This window comes from Vulpes vulpes, chromosome 14, assembly GCF_048418805.1.
Source record: "Vulpes vulpes isolate BD-2025 chromosome 14, VulVul3, whole genome shotgun sequence".
NCBI lineage: Eukaryota > Metazoa > Chordata > Mammalia > Carnivora > Canidae > Vulpes > Vulpes vulpes.
Genome location: NC_132793.1, coordinates 96,831,980 through 96,855,129, shown reverse-complemented (window position 1 = coordinate 96,855,129; position 23,150 = coordinate 96,831,980). Strand labels below are relative to the sequence as shown.

Below are 23,150 nucleotides of genomic sequence, written 5' to 3'. Positions count from 1 at the left end.
ATTATATTTTTCAGTTCTAAAATTTCTATTTTTAAAAGTTTCCACATCTTTGCTGAAAATCTCTCTCTTCCCATGTATTTAAAGAGACTTTGCCTTTACTTCACAGAACATGGTTCCAATAGCCGTCTTAAAGTCTTTGATAATGCCAATATCTGGGTTACCTCTGTGTTGGCATCTGTTGGATTTTCTTGAGGGGTAAGATTTTCCAAATGTTTTGTGGAATAATTTTCTTCTTTTCCTCTGTTGAGTGATTTTAAATTACTCAGTTTCCTATTGCTGATATAACAAAGTAATACACATTTACTGGTTTTAAAAAACCACAAATTTATTCTCTTATAGTCCTGGAGATCAGAAGCCTAAAATTAAGGTCTGGGCAGGGCTGCATTCCTTCTGGAGTCTTCAAAGAAGACATTCTTACCTCTCCCATCTTGTAGAGGTTTCTGTATTCCTTAGTTTACGGCTCCTTTCACCATCATCAAAATATGTAACTCTGATTTCTGGTTTTATCATCACATCACCTATTTGGACCTAATATTCCTGCTCCTCTGATATTATATCAGGACCCTTGTGACTACAACAAACCCAACCAGACAATCCAGGATAACCATTTTAAGATCCTTAATTTCCTCACATTTGTGAAATCCCTTTTAACATATTCATAGGTTCTGGGGATTAAGATGTGGACATTTTTTTAGCCTATTACAGATTGCGTTCTGTACATAGTAAATATCATGTTTATGAGACCCTGGGTTCTATTAAAATTTTCTAGAGAATGTGGTATTTTTGTTATTATTATTATTTTTTAAAGGCAAGTAACCAATTCAGTAAGGCTCATATTCCAAGTCCTACATTCTGTAGGCTCTGGTTCCAATGTGAATTTTATTTTCAAAGTGTATTGCTACTTGGGTCTGCTCACTCGGGCCAGTCTGGGCTCTGTGGGATGGCCCATGCTATAGTTCAGTGCTCAGGTTTTGCCAGGCTGCTTTGGGAAATTCTACACATAGGTGGCTTGAGAGTGAGCCTAGGATTTCATACTTAAATTTAGAGAATAGCTTCTGCTGGCCCATTCCAATTGGTGATGACTTCCATACTCTTTTGATTCTCTGGCTTTAAGTCTCGGGTTCCAATCTCTCTGCCTAGTTCCACACTTAATGTGAACAGGTCCACTTTAGGGTGAAACAATGGGGCAAAATAGAAAGAAAACAGTGGGGTTTCTCCCACACTCTTTGCACCAGAGAGGCTCTTTCCTCCAGTCAAAGAACAGGATTTTTTTTCTCAGTTGGTGCCTCTGTGGCTGACACCGTTGCAATTACTATAGAAGTGTAGGTTCATGCTCAGGGCTTGCTTGGGACAGAGCCAAGGGAAGTAAACAGAAGAAAAAAGATGGGGGTACCTCCACATCCTCTGTCTCATTGGGGCCCCCCTTTTGGTTTTCTGGCCAAAAGGGGGAAGTTTCTCTTGGGGATTTTTTTTTTTTTGCTGTCTGTGCCTGCTATGTAGTTCTAGGATTTGGGCCACCCTGGGGTCCAAGAGAGAATTGAGTTAAAAAATTAAACCAGGAAACTCACTGCTGTATTGGTTGTACTTTCACTTTTGATTTTCCTCCCCAGCATGCTTGCTATTATTTGCTTTTTTCAATTTTCATAGAGGTGTTTTATCTAGCTTGTCCAGAGATTTTAGCTGCAACCAGTGGGAGAGAGAGAGCAGAGTGTAGTCATCCCATTTCCTGCAGAACTGGAAGTCCCAGCTAGATTATTAATAATATAAATGACAACACGGCTGTGGCTTTAGATAAGAAAGTGAAATACACCATCAGTCTTGGCCATGATAATTTATCTTATCTGTAGGAAGAACTTATACTGAATTCTCCTCGTTATTCCAGGGGCAGATTATTGATACTTTTTAAATAACCCCAGTAAATATTTATTGCTCATTTGATGTCTGTAGGAGCTTACTTTATCTTTCTGCATATAAACTACTCATCATCACCATCATCATCCTGAATAGTCTCTTCTTTTTCATCAGTTCCTGGATGCTTATAAGGGCTTTGCATATATCATGTATCTTTGAGGTAGTCCCATTAGTGTATGCTTTGCAGATGTTCCAGGCTTGGACTTCTGCAATAATGGTTCTTTAAGACCCTGGACTACATCCGTTTTATTCTCCTGCATGTACTCAGCACTTAGCCCGGTACCTGGTCCATAGTAGTTGCTCAGTAAATATCTGTCCAGTATATGCAAGACCACCCTTGACCCAAACACTGCATTATATGCTATTTAAGAATTTAGGAATTTTTACATGCTTTTTTTCTATTTGTTAGAGCTTTATTTATTTATTTTTAATTAAAAAAATGTTTTTGAACACATGACCCTGAGATCAAGACCTGAGCTGAGACCAAGAGTAGGATGCTTAACTGACTGAGCCCCCCAGGTGCCCCAGGATGTTAGAACTTTTTAAAATGAAAAAGAACATTATGCCAACCTGATTAAAAATACACTAAGAAGAAATCTAACTGTCCTTGCCCATAAAGTCAAAGATTTTCCTCTTTGGTTTACCATTGTATTTTCTGAAACTGAATAGTGCTTAGCAGGAGTAAGTACTTGATACTTGTCAAATGAATACAGGTTTTCCAGTCCAACAGAATAATAAAGCTTTTATTAAAACCAACAAAAGGGGCTGCCTGGGTGGCTCAGTCCATTAAGCTTCCAACTCTTGACTCTTAGTTTCGGCTCAGGTCATGATCTCTGGGTGGTGAGAAAAAGCCCCGCCTCCAACTCTATGTTCATGAGGAGTCTGTTTGAAGATTCTCTCTCCCTCTGCCTGCTTGCATATGAGTTTGAATGCTCTCTCTCTCTCTCAAAATAGATAAATAAATCTTTTAAAAAATTGTTTAAGAAAAGTAAAACCAACAAAAGTATATTAGTACTCAGATTTTTTGGTGGCCATTTGCCAGTGAAGTTTGAATAATATACACCTTGTCATTAAGAGGTTTGTGAGCTCCTAAATAAATACTGTGACATTCCCTATTCATTGTGGACTCACTCTGTGCCAGGTGCTTTTACACATTTATTTATTTATTTATTATTTTTTTTAAATCTTTATTTATTTATGATAGTCACCAGAGAGAGAGAGAGAGGCAGAGACACAGGCAGAGGGAGAAGCAGGCTCCATGCACTGGGAGCCCGATGTGGGATTCGATCCCGGGTCTCCAGGATCGCGCCCTGGGCCAAAGGCAGGCACCAAACCGCTGCGCCACCCAGGGATCCCAACATTTAAATCCTCACAACTCTGTCACTTTGCAGATGAGAAAACTATGGGCTGAGAGAAGTCAAGTTCAAGGTCATGAAGCTGGTTGGCAGAACCAGAATTTGGATCTCAGTAGGTCTGGCTCTGAAACCCGGGCTCTGAACTGCTACTCTGTGCAAAGGCAAGAAAGTGTGGGGATCGTGGTTTTGAAGTCTCAAGGTCTCTGGAGCTGGGCTGCCTGGGGTTTGAATCAGGCTCTGTGACTTCAGATAAGGAGCTAGACATCTCTGTGCCTCAGTGTCACCCCCTCTAAAATGGAGATAAGACTCATACTCACCTAATAGGGTTATTTAGACAATTAAATAAGTTTTTATGTAAAACAAATAGTAAGTGCACAACAGTCACTTTCTATTATTATTTCTGAGTACAGAGAGTTTGAATATTTGGTCTTCTGAGCGGGTGCAAAGCACCAGGCTGGTGGTTTATGTGGTGTCGATCATCTGGGCCAGGCTGCCTTTCTGCTGCTGCAGTAGCTCTGGCAATAGCCTAGCTCTATGCAATTGACTGCAGTTGGTGTCAGACACTTTACACTTGCCTGCTCCGCTGGTTTGGGTCGTGTGTCAAGTTGGCAGCTCATTTTCCCAGAGCATTTGGTTGGAATGGGACTCAGAGGCTGCGCCTGCAGTCATAAAACACACAGACCCGGCTAAAATGGTCATCATCTTTCCTCGTGATGCATATGGATTGCTGCGGCCTTATTGATCAGGCAACGATCTCTTGTTCTCACGAGAAGCCCTGTGCTTACCCTGCAGAGACCAGTTCTGCTGTTTTGTGCTTTCTTTTCTTTTGGCATTTTGACAAAGTCTGCGAATTAACAATGTTCCAGGGAGTGTTTTGAAGTGGTTGGCTGTTTATGAATCTATCTTGCTCTGTGCATCAAAAGCTGAGACGACTGAAGATTATTATTGCGTCTTTGATCCTCTCCTCCCACCCCCCCGTACAAGCTGCAGAATCATCTTTCTTGAACACCAATCTGATTGTATCAGTCTTTTGCTTAAAAATCTTCAGTGGTGAGGGAGACTTTTGGGATGATAGAAATATTGACGGTCATGATTGTGGTGGTGACTGTATATCAAAACTCATCAAACTACATTAACACCACATCATTAAAATTTGTGCAGTGTATAATATGTAAATTACACCTCAATAAAATAAAAGTAACCAGGAGCAGAGAGAAGCCCCAAATCCTTTGGTGCTCATTCAGAACTTGCTTCTACCTGGCCACAGTGTCTTTCCAGCCTCTGCTTCCCTGTCCCCTACACTGTAGCCATGCACCTTTCCTGGCCTGCCATGCCCACACACAAACCCAAACATTTGCATTTGGTTTCTTCTTCCAGGACAACTCTTCTCTGTCCTCTTTTTCCTTTCTTTTGAGATCTATGTGCCAGGGTCTCTGGATACCACTAGACAAGTCTATTACCTCCCCCTGTAGGGCATTTCTGTCCTTTCTGTCCCCATTGAATTGTTTCTTGTTTCTGGCACATGGGATCTTTAGAACAGAGGGAAAGGTGGGAGATAGCACCAGACAGGAGGACCTAGATACAGGCAGGTTGATGTAAATAAGATCCCCAAAGCTTCTCTTTTGTGACTTCTTCCAAGACATCTCCTGTTCTCCCTCCAACAGATAGAAGCAGGAGAGCAGAGTGGTTGAGAGTTTGGACTCTGAAGACAGCCTGTCAAGGTTCCTAGCTCTTGTCCTTGCTAACTGTGTGGTTTTGGGCAAGTTACTTAACCTCTCTGTATCTTGGTTTTATATCTTAAAGATAATGAGGACAATCATAGTTTTCTACTCCAGAGGATTGAGTTAATACATGTCAAGTACTAAACACAGTATCTGGCTCATAATAATGGTCATATAAATATTGATATTATTATTCCTGCCCACCAAATACACTGAGATGAGTAAAAGCCCACCTTGAAAGAACTTTTTTTTTCCTGGTGAAGTTCAGACAATCAAATGAACAAGTCAATACCAAGGTGATACCACATTGTAATAGCTGCTATGAAAGGAACAAAGAGGGTAATGTGCTAGGGAGCAATTATTTTTGGAGGAAAGAAGAATTTTTTGGCTGGTGTAGTGAGGCCTCTGTGAAGATAGTATACTCAATCTAAGTGCTGAGAGGGGGCCAGGCATACAAAGATCATAGGAGGGGTATTCCAGGAAGACAGAACAGCAAGTGAAGAAGCCCTATGGCAGCATGAGTGTGGTGTGTTAGAAGAACGGAAAGGAGCTGCTATGGCTGGAGCACAGGGAGGCTGGGAGATGGGGTCATAAGACTGGCAGGGGTGTGGTCATGTAGACATGTGCCAGCTATGGCAAGAAGTCTGAATTAGATTTTAAGTGTTAGAAGACACTGGAGAGTCTTTTAAAAAATATATTTGTTTATTTGAGAGAGGGAGCATGAGAGAGAGATTATAAGCGGTGGGGGTGGGGAGGGCAGAGGGAGAAGCAGACTCCTTGCTGAGCAGGGAGCCTGATGCAGGACTCGATTCTAGGACCTTGGGATCATGACTTGAGGCAAAGGCAGAAGAGATGCTTACCTGACTGAGCCACCTGAGAGTCTTAAGCAGGTCTTGATCCTACCAGAACATTTAATACCTTCAGTTTCCTTGGTGGAAGCCAGATCAGGAACACTGTCTTCTGGGTTGTTCCCTGCAAAGGCTCTCCCATGGTGATATTGCTACTGTTTCCTCCAGAAGACTGGCCCACCCAGGCCTGCCCTGTTCTCAAAGCTTTCTCAGCCCACTTCTTTGACCCCAACCCAGCCTGTGCCCACACCTTCATGACCTTCCTAAGAAACTGTCCAGTTCCAACCTGGGAGAGATATTCCCAATTTCTTCCAAATGCCTCAAAGTTCTTTAATTAGGAAGCCCCACAGAAGAAGTGCATATGCATTGGTGAGTATTTCCAACAACAGAATTAGTCATCACGCAAACTGGCTGGGGGAAATACTGAACAAAAGGACTGTTCTTTGTGGCTCTCTCAGATCTGGCCATGCCTCTGATGTGGAAGCCTCTTCCTCTGGATACCTTCTCAGTATTTTGATGTGGGTTTACCTTGATCTTACCTGTCTGTGGATTTCCATCTTATCCTTGGGATCTTGGTTTTAGTGTATGTTGAAAACCACTGCAAAGGTCCTCAAACCAAGACAGCTACTGTTGAAGTGAGAAAATACACACAATTGTCATCTCCTCTGATCATTTAGCAATTTTAGTGTCCTGACAGCATGAGTCTTCTGATCATTTGTCTGACAGAGCTGACACTAAACAGATTCTGGAAGAGCCAGCGGATCAATCTAGAGAAACAGCCTTCAGCAACTCCAATTCTGATTTGAGCAAATTGCAAATGAAATGCATTAAAACCTGAACAATAGAAGGGTTCATGGTTAAGAAAGTTTGATTTAAGAGACAGAGAAACCTGGCTTTGAATCTCAACTTCATTGACTATTTTTGTGGCTTTAGGCAAGTTACTTGAATTTTTTGTGCTTCAATGGGGTTGATAATTAAGCTTTGCAATTACCAGTGTGATAGTTCTGTGTGTGATAACCATGTAAACTGTCTAATAGTACATAGTAGGTACTCTATACTTTAACTCCATTCTTGGCTGGAAATTGAATGTTGAGGGCTATGTTATCATTTACTTTCGTCGGCTTTAACTTAAAGCCAAAGATCATATTCTCCCAAGAGTTTAAGTCCCAGCACTATCCCATCTTACCTTCCTTTACCTTCCCATTAATATTCTTAAAAAAAAAGATTTTATTTTTAGGTAACCTCTCCACCCAACATGGGGCTCAAATTTATAAGCCTGAGTCAAGAATCACATGTTCCACTGACTGAGCCAGCCAGGCACCCCAATATTCTTCATTAATGGGATCTAGCATGCGTAAAGCTACTGGCTAGCTTAGGCAGTTTCTTCTTCAGGGAGCAGCCCATGGAGCAAATTTTAATTTTGGGGGCAAATGGAATCTTACTGTAGTGAAAATGGAGGAAAAGCTTTTTCTTTTCCTTCAACTTTGTAACATTTCTATGTAGCTCATTAAAAGGTGGTTCAAGCCACTCCTGAATGGGTCAGCCTTTCAGCATTGAGCCTTCTGAGCCTACTGGCATCCCAAGTGTAAGATTCAGTTTAAGTTGTAGATACTGAGTGGAGTGAAGGCAAGCTTCCACCCAGCTGTCTTGATCTGGAGGTGAGGAAAACATTGCCCATCCTGTAGTTCATAGAAGAGATGAAAGAAGAGGTGGATGGCCATGAAGGTTTTTTGTTTATTGCATCAGAAAAGGTGAGTATGATGATGGGGTAATGTCTCTAAGAGCATGGATGTAGGAAGTCTTTTCTATCAGTCCCATAAGGGAGCACATTTCAGACACATGAATATGTAGTATGCTGTCTTGGTATGACTGAAGCAAATCTGTTGAAGAGTAGCTTTCCAACAAAGTATTTGTCATATCAAATGTAGCACGATCTCCTCCTCCATCTCCCCTTTCCTCCACTGGTAAAAGAAAAGTAAAAATTCCATATCGTTGACAGGTCTCAAGCTGATGTATTGGGTATTTTAAGTAAAAGAGAGAGAATAAACATTTCCTTAATTCCTAGTAAGTGCTGACATTTTATGGGCATGATCTGGTTTGCTTCTCATCCTGTTCCCACAACGTAGGTGCTATTTACCTGCACTTGGTAGATAAAGAATCTATAGTCCTGTGGCTCTATTTAAATAGAGATCAGCATTCAAAATCTCATGTTTCTGACTCCTGAGACCACCAATTTCCACTTTCATCGGTGATGGGCACTTTGGCAAGTTGTTACATGCTCAGAGATTTGGGGGAGCTCTATTTAATGGACATTTGTGGCAGGTCTGTGCTAGGTACTGTGCCACAAAGTTAAGTGAGACCTGTATTCTTCAAGTCCCTCTTATGCTTTATGAATTCACAATGTTATGAATGTTAAGTGTTTTAAATGCTTCATAAGATATGAAGGTGGATACAGTTTCTTCTTAAAAGACCAGAAATGAAGTTGTTTTTTTTTTTTTTTTGGTCTCAGGCAATTATTTAGGGTGTTAAGCTACTTGTGAAAATAAGACATTTAGAAATGATGAGCAGATGAAAATGTCAACATTTTCAAAGGCCAGGAGGAAAATTCAATTTGTGTTCCATCCTGTCCTCAGCAAATAGTTTCCTCCCCCTCTGTTTTCTTATTAATCACAAGTGAATGTGGATCTCGCTTATTTACTTCTTTGATCTGTTTGCTCATTGACATTCACACAGCTTTGGGATAGGGTTTTCATTTCCTTTGTCATCTTCATGAATGCCTGGGTAGTCACACAGCAAAATGACTGTGCAGGCCAAGAAAATGGATTCAACAGTAGAGCTTAGTCTATGGAGAAGGATCAATGACACATTACAAGCATGGAAATAGCCTATGATGGAATCTACTATAATAGGTGTGAAGAGTTTTGAGAGGTATGCCTCAGAGTTTTGACCTGGTTCAAGCCCTAAATCTTAAACTGGACACAAGCGTCCCAAGTGAGGTGGTGAACCCAAGCAACTGTGTATATAGTTCTTATCTAACCACTTTTCATGAAGGGTCTATATGATTATAGCAAACATATTTTCTGGTCTCTACATGGTATTTCAATAGTTTATGATAGAAAATCAAATGACAGGATCTGGGTCATTCAAGTGAAAGCCAATTTTTTCCCATATCTATCTAGGTAATTTAATCCCAATTTGTATGTAATCAGGATCACATGCTGGCCATGGCTTTTTTTTTTTTTTTAAGCGGATTTACATCCTTTAGGCCACCTTCTTTCTTGATCCTAGACTCAGTAAAATCCTGGTGTTAGTTACTATAAATGTTGCCTTATCCTTTGTTTTTTATTGAATTATATATTCATAATGTCTATCTCTTCCCTAGAATATGTACTCCATGAGGGCCAGTCTCTCCAGTTTTGTCACAGGAGGTGCCTGGCACTTGGTAGGTTCTCAATAGAGGCTGCTGAATAAGTACAAATGAGTGAGTAAAGCAAACCTTAGAGTCCCTGGATATATAGATAAATGGCAATTCTCTGTAACAGTTTCCAAACTTGAAAGCTCTATGTGCTTTTGAGCCTGGTTTGTGACTAACTAATATCCAGTAGAATTATGGACTTTCCCATTCACAAATGGCATTTTAAAGGTGGTAGGGATAAGAAAATTAAGAGGAAGTCCTTAAAATGAAAGACCCAAAGAGGTGATCCTGACCTCCTCCATGGAACAGGCACTTGGAGTTGTTCCATCCAGCTGTGACCCAATGCTGATTCATCTGAGATGTCCTTGTGGTCAGTGGCATGCATTTGAGAGATGGCCCACTGGGCCCCTGGCTCAGAATCATCAAAGCTAGCTGGCCTCCCAGGGAATCAGGTTCATGAACATAGCCTGAGGAGTATCATCAATACTATCATCATCATTGGGACTATATTCAGGTTCATAATATTTCCCACTCTTGAAATAGGAACTTCTTGATTTTGAGCTTTTTGAGATAGCTTTTATTGGGTTATTAATATGCATGCATTCATCCAAATATTAATTGAGCACTAGCTATGTGTCAGCCAGAGTGCAAGTCACTAAATTGCATGCAGGGCTTAAAGCAAAGCAGGTGCTCAATCTCGATGACAGTTGGATGGATGGTCATACACCACACCTCTAGAGGCTTCTAAAAAGGAAAGCATTCTCTGCTTGAACTGATCCTTACTTTAAATTTATCATAGGAAAAACATTCTTCTTCTGTTTCATACAAATCATGTTTCTCCTACTTCAATTTATTTTGAAATGTCACTGTATTTTTTTATTTGAATGCATTTTTTATCAGGAGGCCAGCAATAATGTGGTTCTAGACAATCTTATTTGAGATGTGTATTTCAAAATGAAAGAAGAAAGTGCAAAATCCCAAAGGTCTATTCTCTCTCCTTATCTTTTAGACTCAAACTCTTTTAAAAATGCCTGTAATGTAAATATGCATATACACATCTTCTATTTGTCATCTATCTATCTATCATCTATCTATCTATCTATCTATCTATCTATCTATCTATCTATCAATCATCTATCTATCATCTGTCTACCTCTCATCATTCTATCATCTGTCATTTATCTATCTTTAGATATCAATTACAGAGACATACAATCCAGCTCAAACTAAAATCTTTTTCATTCTAGAAGATCAGATGCCATGAAGTTTGTTTGTTTCTTTCTCTCGTTCTTTTCTTTTTTTCTTTTCAGGTTTATTTAGTTATTTGAGAGAGAAAGAGCATGGTGGGGAGGAGCAGAGAGAGAAGAGAATCTTAAGCAGATTCCCCACTGAGCCCAAGTGGAGCTCAATCTCACGGTTCTGAAATCACTACCTGAGTGGAACCAAGAGTTGGACACTTAACCAACTGAGCCACCCAGGCACTCCATGTTTCTTACATTATTTTACAAATAATCTAATTCAATTTCAACTATGACTCCCATATGGAAGAAGTGACACATGACAGCCCCTTTACTGAGAGAAGTGACAGCCTCATTTTGGCTGCCAAACTGATTATACCATTTGTTTATCTAATTAGTTAATTGAGTGAGTCATTATTTGAAGACAATGAACTGAAATATTTTTTAAAGAAGCTTTAGAGCAGTAAGAAGTAGTGCTTTTTTGTATGCATAAAAAGGAAACAGAGAAAATACTACCTAGCTTAAGAAAGTCTCTGATGCTATGGAATTATTATTCCCATGGTTCTGGGACTCTTTCATACTGTCAGTTTTAACCAGGGTATGGCCGGGTGAGAACATAATATATATAGATAGCCAATGAGATTTTACTATTGAAGGAAGAGGGGCTGTATGGAATTCTCCCTTCTTTATATCATTGGGTTGAACGCTATTAAATTTTTTTAACTTTCAAGCAATTTATCCCATTATGTAGTTAAGAGCATGCATCACATTTTCTGGTCATACCTGGGCACTACAATGGATTTGCTACACGTCCTTAGGCAAGTCATTTAACTTCTCAGAGCTTTAGTTTTTCCCTCTGAAAAATGGGGATGATGGTGGCTCCCACCTGGAAAGGTTAAAGAATGCTTGCAAAATGCTTAGAAAGATGCCTGGAACATAGTAACTTTTCAATATATGCTACCTATTAGTATCTTGCTTGGGCATAATGAACAGATGGTAGATGTTGTGAGATTTGATGCATGGGCATCAGTTATTTTTTGGGGGAAAATTTTGGCCTTGGTAAGCTCTTTAAAATGTCCCTTGGAATCTTCCCCCAAGGTCCTGCTAGTAGAACCTATACTGCGTTCTGATTCACCACCCCAGAACTTTCTATTCTCCCATTTCTTTTTTCTTTAGCTTGTTTTTTTCCATTGCTAGTCAGCTGCTTCTTCCTTTGTGAGCTTGGAAAGTGCTTACTCATGACTTCCCTGCTACTTCAAAGCCATATGTTTCATTTTATCAGTGGCATCCAACTTATCTATCTGACCTTCACCACTTTATTCAGAATTCAAGCAGTCAGAGGCAATTGCCCTTCATCTCCTCAAATGTTTGCTTGGAAACTCTAAGCCAAGATGTCACCATGGTGCCTTAGGATTTCTCAGACTATTTTGCATAAATGTAGACAAAATATGCATATGTACTTGGTATACTAATATTAGTAGAATAAAATTATTATGCATTTGCTTCAATTAAGATAAATATTTATAGTATTTCTTTCATTTTTTAAGGAGTATAATATTATAAATTATTCCATCTTGTCATGGAAACTTCTTTTTTTGGGTTGTGAGGGGGAAAGGGTAGAGGAAGAGAGAGAGAGAGAGAGAGAGAGAGAGAGAATCTCAAGCAGGTTCCATGCCTAGTGTGGAGCCCAATGTGAGACTCAATTTCATGAACCTGAGATCATGAGCTGAGCCAAAAATCAAGAGTCAGACACTTAACCGACTGAGCTACCCTCAGGCACCTCTATCATGGAAACTTCTGAACCAGATGTTCTCTCCATCCAGTTGAATATCAATTTTAAGACATTTAAGGGAAAAAAAACCCCTAAGAATCAAATTTATTTTGATTTTTAATTCACAAAGCATATTTCTATTTTGTTTTGGTTTGTTTCTGTTTGCATCTATTTGGCTTTTTGCAAGTAGCTCTTTTGACATGATACAGATGGCATTTTCCTTCCTTCATTTAAATAAATAATTAGTGGGCTTGACCTGTAAGATATGCAGATGTCTCCCACACACTGATAAATGTCTTGGTCTTATGAGTCCAGAACTCATAGCTCTATTAGAAGGTATTTTGTTTTTCCCCAGCAAAGCATATGAGAATGAATGAAATGGAATAGAGATGATTCTGCCCTTCATACCCAAGGTCAGTGTCTTTTGAGATTTCCTGGGGAAATCAGTACATTTTTCAAAAGTCAAATTGCTGAACTGGAAAAGTGATATAATGGTGATTAGGGTGATGATCATGGCTGGCATTTGTTCAACCTTTACCCTGCACTCAGTAAGTCACTGAGCTCTCTGCTATCCCATATGGTAGATCTCATTATCTCTTTTCCCCAGATGAAGGAACTTAAAATTCAGGAGGGTTAAGTAACTTCTCTAAGGTCATGTTGCTGTGGCCAGATTCTGAAACCCACACCCATCACCCCCTAATGAGGCTGACCAGTGTGTCCTGATAACCCAGTGGGGTATGGTCAAACCCCTCCAAAGATAGGCTCCTGCCTATCTGAGGTTCTCTCTAGACCCCTGCTCCTTTTCTCTCCTATGTTAATCACTTATAAATATATAATTTATAAATTAGGGATTATTACACTGTGGTATATTTCTTCTTTAAACAAGTGTGGGTGTTGGCAAGAAATTTCCTGCTTACTTTCTCCTAACAAAATATGCCCTGGCCAATCTGAATATTTGTTAATGAGATGTGAAATGAAAGGCTGAGACTGGTTTCTTTTACACCCGAAGCTGGTACATACAGGTCTTCAGGGGACCCATTTGACAGCTCACTGTCATAAACATGTTTTCCTTTATGTAAATAGAACTAATGATATAGTTTAAATTTCTTTATGCTTTGCTGGAAGTGAGATAAAGTATTGAGCAAGAATTATTTATAAAACATGTTATAGGGGAGCAACATCATGATAAATATAAAAATCATTATGTATGGAGTTGGTCAAAGCTAGTCTCAAAGCTCAGCTCCACTACTTACTTGCTTTGTGTCCTTTAGCAAGCCACCTAAACTCTCTGAGACTTGGTTTTCTAATTTTTAAGAGGAGGTAAGCTGATCTACCAGCAGAATTATTGAATAAGCTGTAGAAATGTGAAAAGATTTATGTGCTTAATGAACTTTAAAAAATAAGACTCATCTTTTTTAGGCAGTTAACTTGGAAGCATGATGCATCAACCAAATACACAAAAGAAATTTATTTGGAGGACTTGTTTACCTTTGTAAAGCACATATTGTTTTTGCACTAGAAAGAGATGATTGTTTGAGCACGTTGTATTCTTATAATGAGTGCAGAAGTCCTGAGTCACACATAAAGCATACTTTAAAGAAAAACTGACAGGCATTAACATTTCACAGGCATCCATCCCTGGATGTGTGAATATTGCATTAAAAAAATCTACTGGCATTACACTTTGTGGCATATTGTTGGAGGTGAATAATTTATCTGGTGTGACTGCTTGAGGAAATATTTCTCCATATCTGCAAGTGGATTCTTCTTTCTCATTTCTCAATAGATACATTGCATAGGTACAATGAATTCTATAATGCTCTTAAGTGTTTCTCAGTAAAAGATAAATTTCAGAGTCTCACATTTAATCAATTATTTTCTACTTGACAGCAGAGTAGGAGAGCATTCCCACCAGCTTGCTCACCAGCATCAGAAAACAGCAGGTAAAGGTCACTGTCCAATGTGCTGAAAGCTGCTACTGCTTTTGAAATAAGTAGCCCTGCTTATAAAATCCAAAATTTAAAAATCTTTTGCAGTATGTAAAGTAATTTGACAGATAACATCTGTCAAATAATGGTTTGATATCCAGAAGAATAGTGATAATCTTGAAATTATTTGATTTTATGTTTTTTATTGCAACAGTAAATAAGAATTTCTCCTGCTACAAAGATAAATGGACTTGTATAATTTTATTGAGTGTAAATTATAACTAATTTAATAATTTTCAATATTCATTTATTAAGAAACAGTACTTGGGATTTGTGGGATTTTTTTCTGCACAGAACTCTGACTATATGTATTTTTTACAGCTGGTATTTTGATGCTTAGAGCTTTTGAAGAAAAACTGAACCACATAAATGAAAGTTAAGCTAGCTCTGATTCATTATATTTGGATTTAATTTAAAATATAATGTCAAAAACTACAAGATAATAATAATGAAATTAATTGATACTCATAAAATATTCAAATGCAAATTACTAAGAAATTTTGGGCTGAAAGCTTAACATGTTGTATGAAGACTATATATTAGCTTTTATTCAGTTATTTTATTTGACCAATAAGTTTTCCTATATTCACCTTATTTTAAAAGGCATAATTACAGAATCACAAATACAGCGGGCAAACCGGTGGTTGCCAGATGGGAGGACAGTGGGGGGATGGGTGAAGTAGGTTAAGAGGATTAAGAGGTACGAGACTTCTAGTTATAAAACAAAGAAGTCATGAGTGGAAAAAGTACAGCATAGGGAATATAGCCAATAATATTGTAATATTTTCTGGTGACAAATAGTAGCTACACTTACCATGGAAAGCATAGGGTAATGTATAGAATTGCTTAGTCACTGTGTTGTACACCTGTAACTAATACAACCTTGTGTGTCAATTATATTTCCGTTTTTTAAAAAAGGAATAATTATAGAGAGATCAAGTGAGATAAGCAGAGCTCTATGACTTGCCTTCTAGGGGCCAAGACAGGTCCCAGGAATACGTCTGTTGGTTGAGTATATGCTTTAACCATTTGAGTCCTGAGAATTGGGAAGCCAGAGGAATGCCTTTTACTCTGAACATGAATGTATAGTTTGGATGGTGAAAGTTATCTAAAGGCTTTTTTTAAAAAAGAAATTTATTGGGAAGCTCTTTTATAACCCACCAACTATTAATATAGGCTGCTTTTCTTATTGTTCTCATGACTTAGTTTTTAATTATCTGCATTCTCTTTCTTACCTTAGTTTTTTTTCTCCGTATATTTTCCCCTCATCTGTTCCTTTTGTGGATCACATTTAATCCATGGCACACTGTCATAATTGGTCCTTGGAAAGATGTTCTGTGTTTTGGAATCTAGTTATTGTCATTCTTTCCTCACCTCCATCCCATTTACCTCTTCTCAGATGCATTCACTGCAACATATTTAGCGAGACCACCTACATAAATTCTTAAAATATAATCATCATTTTAAAAACAGATTTAATTTATTTGTTTATCTAGAGCACACAAATGGGAGGGGCAGAGCGAGTGAAAAAAATCTCAAGCAGACTCTCCACTGAGTGGAAAGCCTGACATGTGTCTCCACCTCGAAACCATGAGATCATGACCTGAACCAAAACTAAGAGTCGCGAGGTACCCCTCATCATTTAATTTTTTATATTTTATATACAAAGATGGCATGGCATCATACTTTTGTTGTTTCTTCCTTTTTTGTTCAATGCTATTTTAAAAATATCTACCCATGCTAATCTGTATGTGCTAATGTATATATGTGCATATGTTTATATGTATTTCAATGCTTCTGACTTTATGAAGTCAATTTTCTCTAAATTAACTTACCAATACAATCTAATCATAAGAAAATCCTCCGTTTATATATAATGTTGCAATCTTATACATGAATATGGTAAATCTCTCCATGTAATATATAACATAAAAGTGTTTTTTGGCAGAGTTTTAGATTTTCTTCATAAAGGTCTTATACACTTATTTTTAGAATAATTCCTTGATACATGTTAGATTTTATTGCTGTTGTGTATATTATCTTATTCTATTTTATGTTTTCTTGTTAGTTACTGTCGATAAAGAGAAATGTTATTTTCGTATGTTGATCTTTTATCTATCAACCTTGAATTATTACATCTAAATGTATAAACTACATGAGAGATAACATCATTCATCAATAATGCTCATTATGCCTTGTTACTTCCAATGTTTTCTGTTTTTTTTCCCCTTCGATTTTCTTGCCTAATTGCATTGATGAGGGCCTCCAATACTCTGCTGTACAGTTGTGGTAAAAGTGTGTATTATTTTCTTGATCTTAAAGTGAATGAATATAAAATTTTCTCATTAAGTATGTTGTTTCCTATAGGTTTTTGGTAATGTGTTTATATATAGTCACAAATACTTTTTCATTAAGTTCCAAGAATCTTCAATTTTCCATTTTTGTTTTTTAAAATATTTTATTTATTTACTTGAGAGAGAGAGAGAAAGAGCAAGTGTGAGTGGGAGAAGGGACAGAGGGAGAGGGACAAGCAGACTCTGCACTGAGCATGGAACTTGATGTGGGGCTTGATCCCATGATCCTGAGATCATGACCTGAGCCAAAATCAAGAGTCAGATGCTTAACTGACTGAGCCACCTAGGCATCTCCCACTTTTATTTTCTTTCTCCCAGACATAGAATATTATTTTTCAGACATATAATGTTGATTTCTAATATTATTGCTTTAAGGTCAGAGACTAATATGTATGAAGTTTCTGTTGTGTTGTGTTACATTGTAAATTTTTGCAAATATTTTGTATGTATCAACACACCTCTCTACACAGAAACTTTTTTTAGTTCTTCTATGAAATGACTTTGTGTTTGCCTTATCATTTTCTGAGAAGGAAGTATTAAAATCTCCAGCTACAATGGTTGATTTATCTACTTTTTTCTGTAGTTTTATCAGCATTGCTTTGTATATTTTGATATGGAATTATTAAGAGCATTATATTCATGACTATTATAATTTCTTGATCTAGTATTTCATCTACCAGTATAGATCATATGTATTTATCCTTACGATAATTTTTACCCAAGTTTTATCTGGTCTAATATGACGGTTATTACTGTGAATTTCTTTTGTTTCATATTGTTTCATTCCTTTATTTCAACTGACAAAGACTCCCTCCTGACCAAACGTCTCTCAGGCCCTTTTTAACCCTCTTCTTGACTATACCTTGATCTTGGCCTACTACTAATCTTTGTAAATATGACCTTTTGAATTTAGTGTTTCTATTATAAGATCTGAGGTCTCACTGAACTTTATCTGCAAAAATGAGATAATATCAGTACATATTTTACAGTGGATGTGATAAGAAATTAATGAAATAGTGTATAAGACATGATATTCTTGATGTGTTTATGAACAAGAGAATATGCATTGCCCCTACGGCTCTAAAATTTTTGATAAAATTATTCCTTTTACAAAAGGATGGGAGGAAAACTGGAGAGAAGGTGATGTTTTCTTCTGTTTCACAAGGTTAGGGAATTTGCTGTGATTTTTCCCATTTTAAAAAACCATAGGGGCACCTGGCTGGCTCAGTCAATAGACCACACAACTCTTAATCTCAGAGTCATGAGTTTAAGCACCATATTTGGGCAGCGAGCCTACTTAAAAAAACAAAACAAAACAAAAACATAGAAAGTTTTTCTTGCTGTGCGCAATTAATAACTTTTAGCAGCTTCTTTTTATGGAGTGGGCCTTAGGGACCAGAATGTGAATCCTAGCTTGAAACCAAGTCATGCTGTTTGCCAAGTGCCTGCCGTGCAGGCTCCTGAGCCTGGGCAGAATGGCTGTTACTTTCCGTTGCAGCAAGTTGGCCTGGACAGTTCATACCTGTCATTTTCAGGCATGTTATTCTCATACCTTACATTTTTGCCCATTTTTTCCTTTCTGAAGGAAAAATCTAGTCATTATTATCTGTCTGTTAATACTTGGTGGTCACTTTGACTCATTAAGGCGTCTGTTCCTTGGGCATCTGTGTTTGCTCAACAAGGTGCCCCTATTCAGCTCTTGGAAGTGAATGAGTAGGGGAGAAGACAGCAAGCTGGAAGGGAGCTGTGGGAGGGGAGATTATTCAGGGAGTTTTTGCCATACCAGCCTGATGCCCTGCCTTATAGTAGTACCTCAACAAACATTTGTTGTACCCTGTTGACTTGATGGGTATGATTAGCCTCTTATTTCCAACAAAGTAGGGCTAACTTTACTCTACCCTGACATTTTCCAAACTGAATATTAAAAAGAACAAGAACAAAAGCACCATCAGAGCCAGGGAGCCCCCTCAGGAAGACCCAGACCGCCTGCAGTTCCTTCTCTCCCTTGGAACAGAGCAGATGGTGGCTGCACTTGCCAGGTCTAAGCAAGAAGAGGCAGATCTGAGAGTGGATCCACATCATGCATTTTGAAAATGTTAAGGCCTTTGAAGACAACCATATATATGAGAAAAGCAAAAACACTTTGCCAACACAGAATGAAAGCACCCATCATCTCAAGTTGCTTCACATCCTAGTTCTGGAAAGCACTCAGCTTTCATAACTGTCCATTTATATTAATGTGAGGACTAATTCCCAAGCAGAAATGCTTGTAAAATGACCCCAAAAGAGATCACTGGAATAGATTTAAGTGGTATGAATGTACTTATCGGCTCAGAGACAGCAGGCCAGAAAAATATTTTGTTTTCCTCCACCTTATAGCACATTTAAGTATATCACACTTAGATTATAACCTCATGGACCCACCAAATGTTCTCCTCCTTTTACAGTGAAAATGCGGAAATTGCAAACCTGTGTTTGTATTAGCTAACTAATCACTAAGGTATAGATGAGTCAGAGAGCTTTCTTTCTCATAGGAACCTGGCCAGGGCACTGGGATGCTGTAATGGATGGCCGGCGCAGGACAGAATCATATTTGGGTTGAGTCAGCTGAGATCAGTTGAAGGCAGTTTTTATTAGTGTCTTGTACTAGGGAGATTAGCAGAGAGAGAAGTCCTGGAGAGAGAAGACAATGTTACAGTTAAGCAGAAATGGTACAATAGAAAAGCAGGGAGCTCTTGCTTCACCCCTCGAGTAACGATGAACAGAGCAATGCCCATGGAAAGAGAAGGCTCGGTGTCCACCCCCCTTCTCCTCTGCCTTGTAAAAGTGTGACCATGGGCCAGCCCACTCATGTCTCTGGGCCTCATGAGCTTCAATTCCTGTTTTGATGAAGTTGGGATAGTGCCTGTGGGCAGCCGGGTTGCTGCCAGCTTGGGGTGATTGAGAGTAATCTCATCTGGAAACATCCTCATGCTCACACCCAGAAGTAATACTTAATCTGAGCACTCCATGGCCCATTCAAGTTAACACATAAAATGAACTTTCACTGCCTTCTAGGGTGGTGGGCAGGTTAGATGCAAAAGTACAGATAAAGCATAGCAGAGTGCCCGACACTAGGTTACCTGCTCTAGCTGTCTTTACCGGGTTATGGATGTTGATATTGTTACCTAGGTACATTTTCTGTCAGCAGAATTGAACAGCCTGGGAGAAGGCTGGCATTCTGCAGTTCTTTCTATTCTATTATAGCTGGAACAAAATATGTATATCTCTTTAAAAAAAAATCTGCAGGCCTAGAAAATATCCATACAAAGGAAACTGTTTAAGTGCTTTAGACTTCGTGCTCATAATAATTTATTAAAGATCTGCTACTAAAAGTGTCTTCTTTCAAAAATAAATCAATAGTTCACACATAGCCCAAGACACTAGAATTCTCTTCCTCTTGCTAGAAATTAGTCATGGAAAGAAAAATCACATTTGATGTGTTTGTGAAACATTTATTCACTCTCCTATGTCCTGGGCAAGGCATGGGCGTAAAATGATGCAGAAAACATCAGTCTAGGGGATGCATATAATTCTATATAAAGAATTAAGGAATGAAAATAAAGATGCACTAAGTGCTGGTGCATTACAGAGTTACATAGAAAAGCTGGGAATGACATGTTATATCTAGGTGGGTGTTAGACAAAGGAAGGGACATTTGAATTGTGTTTTATAGGCTAATAGGACACTCCTTGAATATGTGGGACCCTGTGGGGTGGAAGGAGGCATGAACTAGGAGACAGGCTCTGGAATATGGCTACAGATGAGGCAAGTAGCTGAGGCTGGTTGTAAGGCCCTCCATGCCAAGTTAGGGAGTTTGGATTTGATTCTGCAGCCAAAGGAGGAATATTGTAGAGCCATATGCATTTGGCACATATGCCTTGGAGAAACAGCAGAGACAGAAAAGAAGGAAAATTGGCAAAGTTATGAATTATCCTCTATTTATATATCAACCAAATCTTTTTTTTTTCTGGCTGAGAAAGATGTGCCTACTGAGGTTTGTCAAGATGACATTGCATTAAAATAAGGGCTATGCCATTTGTGTCTGTTAATGTATAAAAGTGTCTCTATGGGGTAAGTCTAAAGGGGACAAAGAGGAAGAGAGCCCTGGGATTCTAGCCAAGCACAGGGTCAGGCAGGTAATAAGAACAATGACTGTTTTTCACATAGTACTGGTGACTTGCCTGGCTGTGACACTTGGCCCTACCACACAGGGCAGTTGAGATCTAATCCCAGGGCTGTGGGATCTTGCCCCTCTTCTGCTCAGTCTGTCAGCCCATAGATGCTGGTCTTAGCTGGTAGCAAATGAGGAAGGCCTGTATGCCCTGCTCCTGATAGGTATAGGAGTGAGTCTGGCCTTATCAAAATATCACACTCCTTCCCAGAGAGTCAGTATCAATTAACATAAAAGAATGTTCTCATCACAGTTTTTAATAACAAAAAACATTGCCGTAAAGAGGAGGATGGAATATTAAAGAGAAAAGTACAGGGGAATACGATATGGCAGTTAAAGTAAGTTAGCTAGAACTACATGGGGGAACCTGGGAGGTTAAGTGTCTGGGTGCAGGCTATTAATTTCAGGCCCACTTGCTGATGAGGAAGTAGCTTTCAACCACTGAGGAGGAAAACTATTCTTTTCCTCTATCCATCTTAGGTTCATTGGCCAGGGCCCTGTCAACTAAACGCTGAAGACAGGTTAACAACAAAAACAAATTGAAGCTCTGGGACAAGTGCAGTGTGCATACACATGGGTGGACTCCAGGATGAGAAACTCAAAGAGTTTTAGAACCTGGGCTTAGATAGCATCTTAGCAAGACAACAATACATTCTGAGAGAAGTGACAAAAGAGAAGGAGTTTGAGCTTCTAAGGTGCAATATTGTGGGAAGGCAAATATGGGGAAACTAATGGAAAGGAAAGACTTGTTAGTAAGATTTGTGATGTAGATTCCTCCCATGCTGCCTCAGGCTGATAAGAGTCTAGAATTGTCTACGGTGATTAAATTCTGTCCTTCCTGCTAGAAAGGAAAGAGGGGACATCTTTACAGATTTAAGTTCTGCTTTCAGGCAAATGGGAGAGGGCAGAGAGCTTTTCTCGTATCTGCTTCTTCTCAATTGTCTTCAGCTGAAAATAATTGATATGCCAAAGTGGTATATTTGGGGGTGGCACATTCTGCTGCTCTTCAGAACATATTGTGGCAGCTGGGTGGTTAGGTGTGCTTCTCGTTGACCAGGGACTAGGTGGGGCTGGGTCCAAGTGCCAAGGGGATTCAGATATTTGGCCCATCTAGAGAGGCAAGCTCTGATAGCTCAGAGTCTGGCTTTCTTCTGAACTGTTACCACTGGTTAGGACTTTCCATATTTATGTATTTGAGGTGCATTCAAAAGTTTGGGGACTGCCTTGATCCTACACAGATTCAGACATCTCTTACTGCTTATGTTCTGATATTTGATAATTTACGTAGAGCTAAGGTTTCTGCTGAGAGAATCAGATGCTTAATTTTTATGTCTGTTCTTTGTGGCCCATTTCACTGAGATCCAGGTGGAATTGCTCTGTCAGAATCAAGCTTTTGACCTTTGAAATGCTATTTCTAGAATTGATAAGAATGGCGATATACAGAGAGTTTAGAGAGATTTATTGAGCCATATGGCCTTGAAACTTGTTCATATATACTGGTTCTCCCCATCATTTGAAAGTAGAGCATTTCTATGAAATCCTTCATGGGCCAAAATGATGTAAAACAAAAAAAGCAATTCCATTAATTTATATGGAAAATTTTTTGAGCATTCCCAGACCCCCAAAATAACATCTCAGACTTTTCTGATACTTTAGGACACATCTTGCTAACAGAAGATTTATTTTATGCACAAAATAAATTGAGATCAAGCACAGCTGCTCATAGATAGTTCAAAGCTCTGGTGCTTGGTGCTTAGATGCTGTGTGGAGTTCTGGGGAAGGATGTTGGTGAGGTGAGGGGGGCACTCTTGCTGCTTGGGGTGCATGCTGTCTCTATAACAGCCTATTGCAAAACAACCCCAGAATGCTAGTTTCATGTTTTTCACAAAAGCAAGAATCTTCTCTGGATTTCTTTTGGTTAGTGAAAACAGGTAGGTCTTTCTTAAAGGCAAAGTGGTGTAAAGCGAACTTTCAAAAAGAGGGGAATATCTGCAGTTAGAAGAAAGGCAAATGCCAATTGCTGTTGATGACTTTTTGAACACATTTGCCCTGGAGAGAAGGGAAGAAACTTCAGAGGGGCTGGCGGGGACTGTTAGCGGCTGTTGGAAACTCCAGTGTGTCAATGAGGGCTTTCACATGGTCAGTGGTGGCAAGACCTGGCCCAACTCATTAAAGGCAGGTACATGAGAAGGTCCAATGGACTGGACCCGAGTTGATTTATCTTACATAAATAAATTGAGAGCCATTCTCATTTTCTTTAGATGTATCACCAAGTCTGAGCATCAAGGAGAAGGAATAATACAAATGTCATAACTATTTTGTGTTGGCTATAGTTT

At 38.9% G+C, this 23,150-nt stretch overlaps 1 protein-coding gene across 17 annotated transcripts in view; it reads left to right on the top strand.

Moving 5' to 3' along the window:
- Window positions 1–23,150, top strand: part of SV2B (synaptic vesicle glycoprotein 2B) — a 173,548-nt gene that overhangs the window by 58,110 nt on the left and 92,288 nt on the right. For 3 of the 17 annotated variants that reach the window (XM_072737221.1, XM_072737229.1, XM_072737231.1), the window contains exon 2: window positions 15,744–15,875. The exons of the other annotated variants lie outside the window; for them this stretch is intronic. The gene's annotated coding sequence lies outside the window, so the exon portion shown is untranslated. The remainder of the gene's footprint in view (window positions 1–15,743; window positions 15,876–23,150) is intronic. 17 annotated transcript variants of the gene reach the window in all.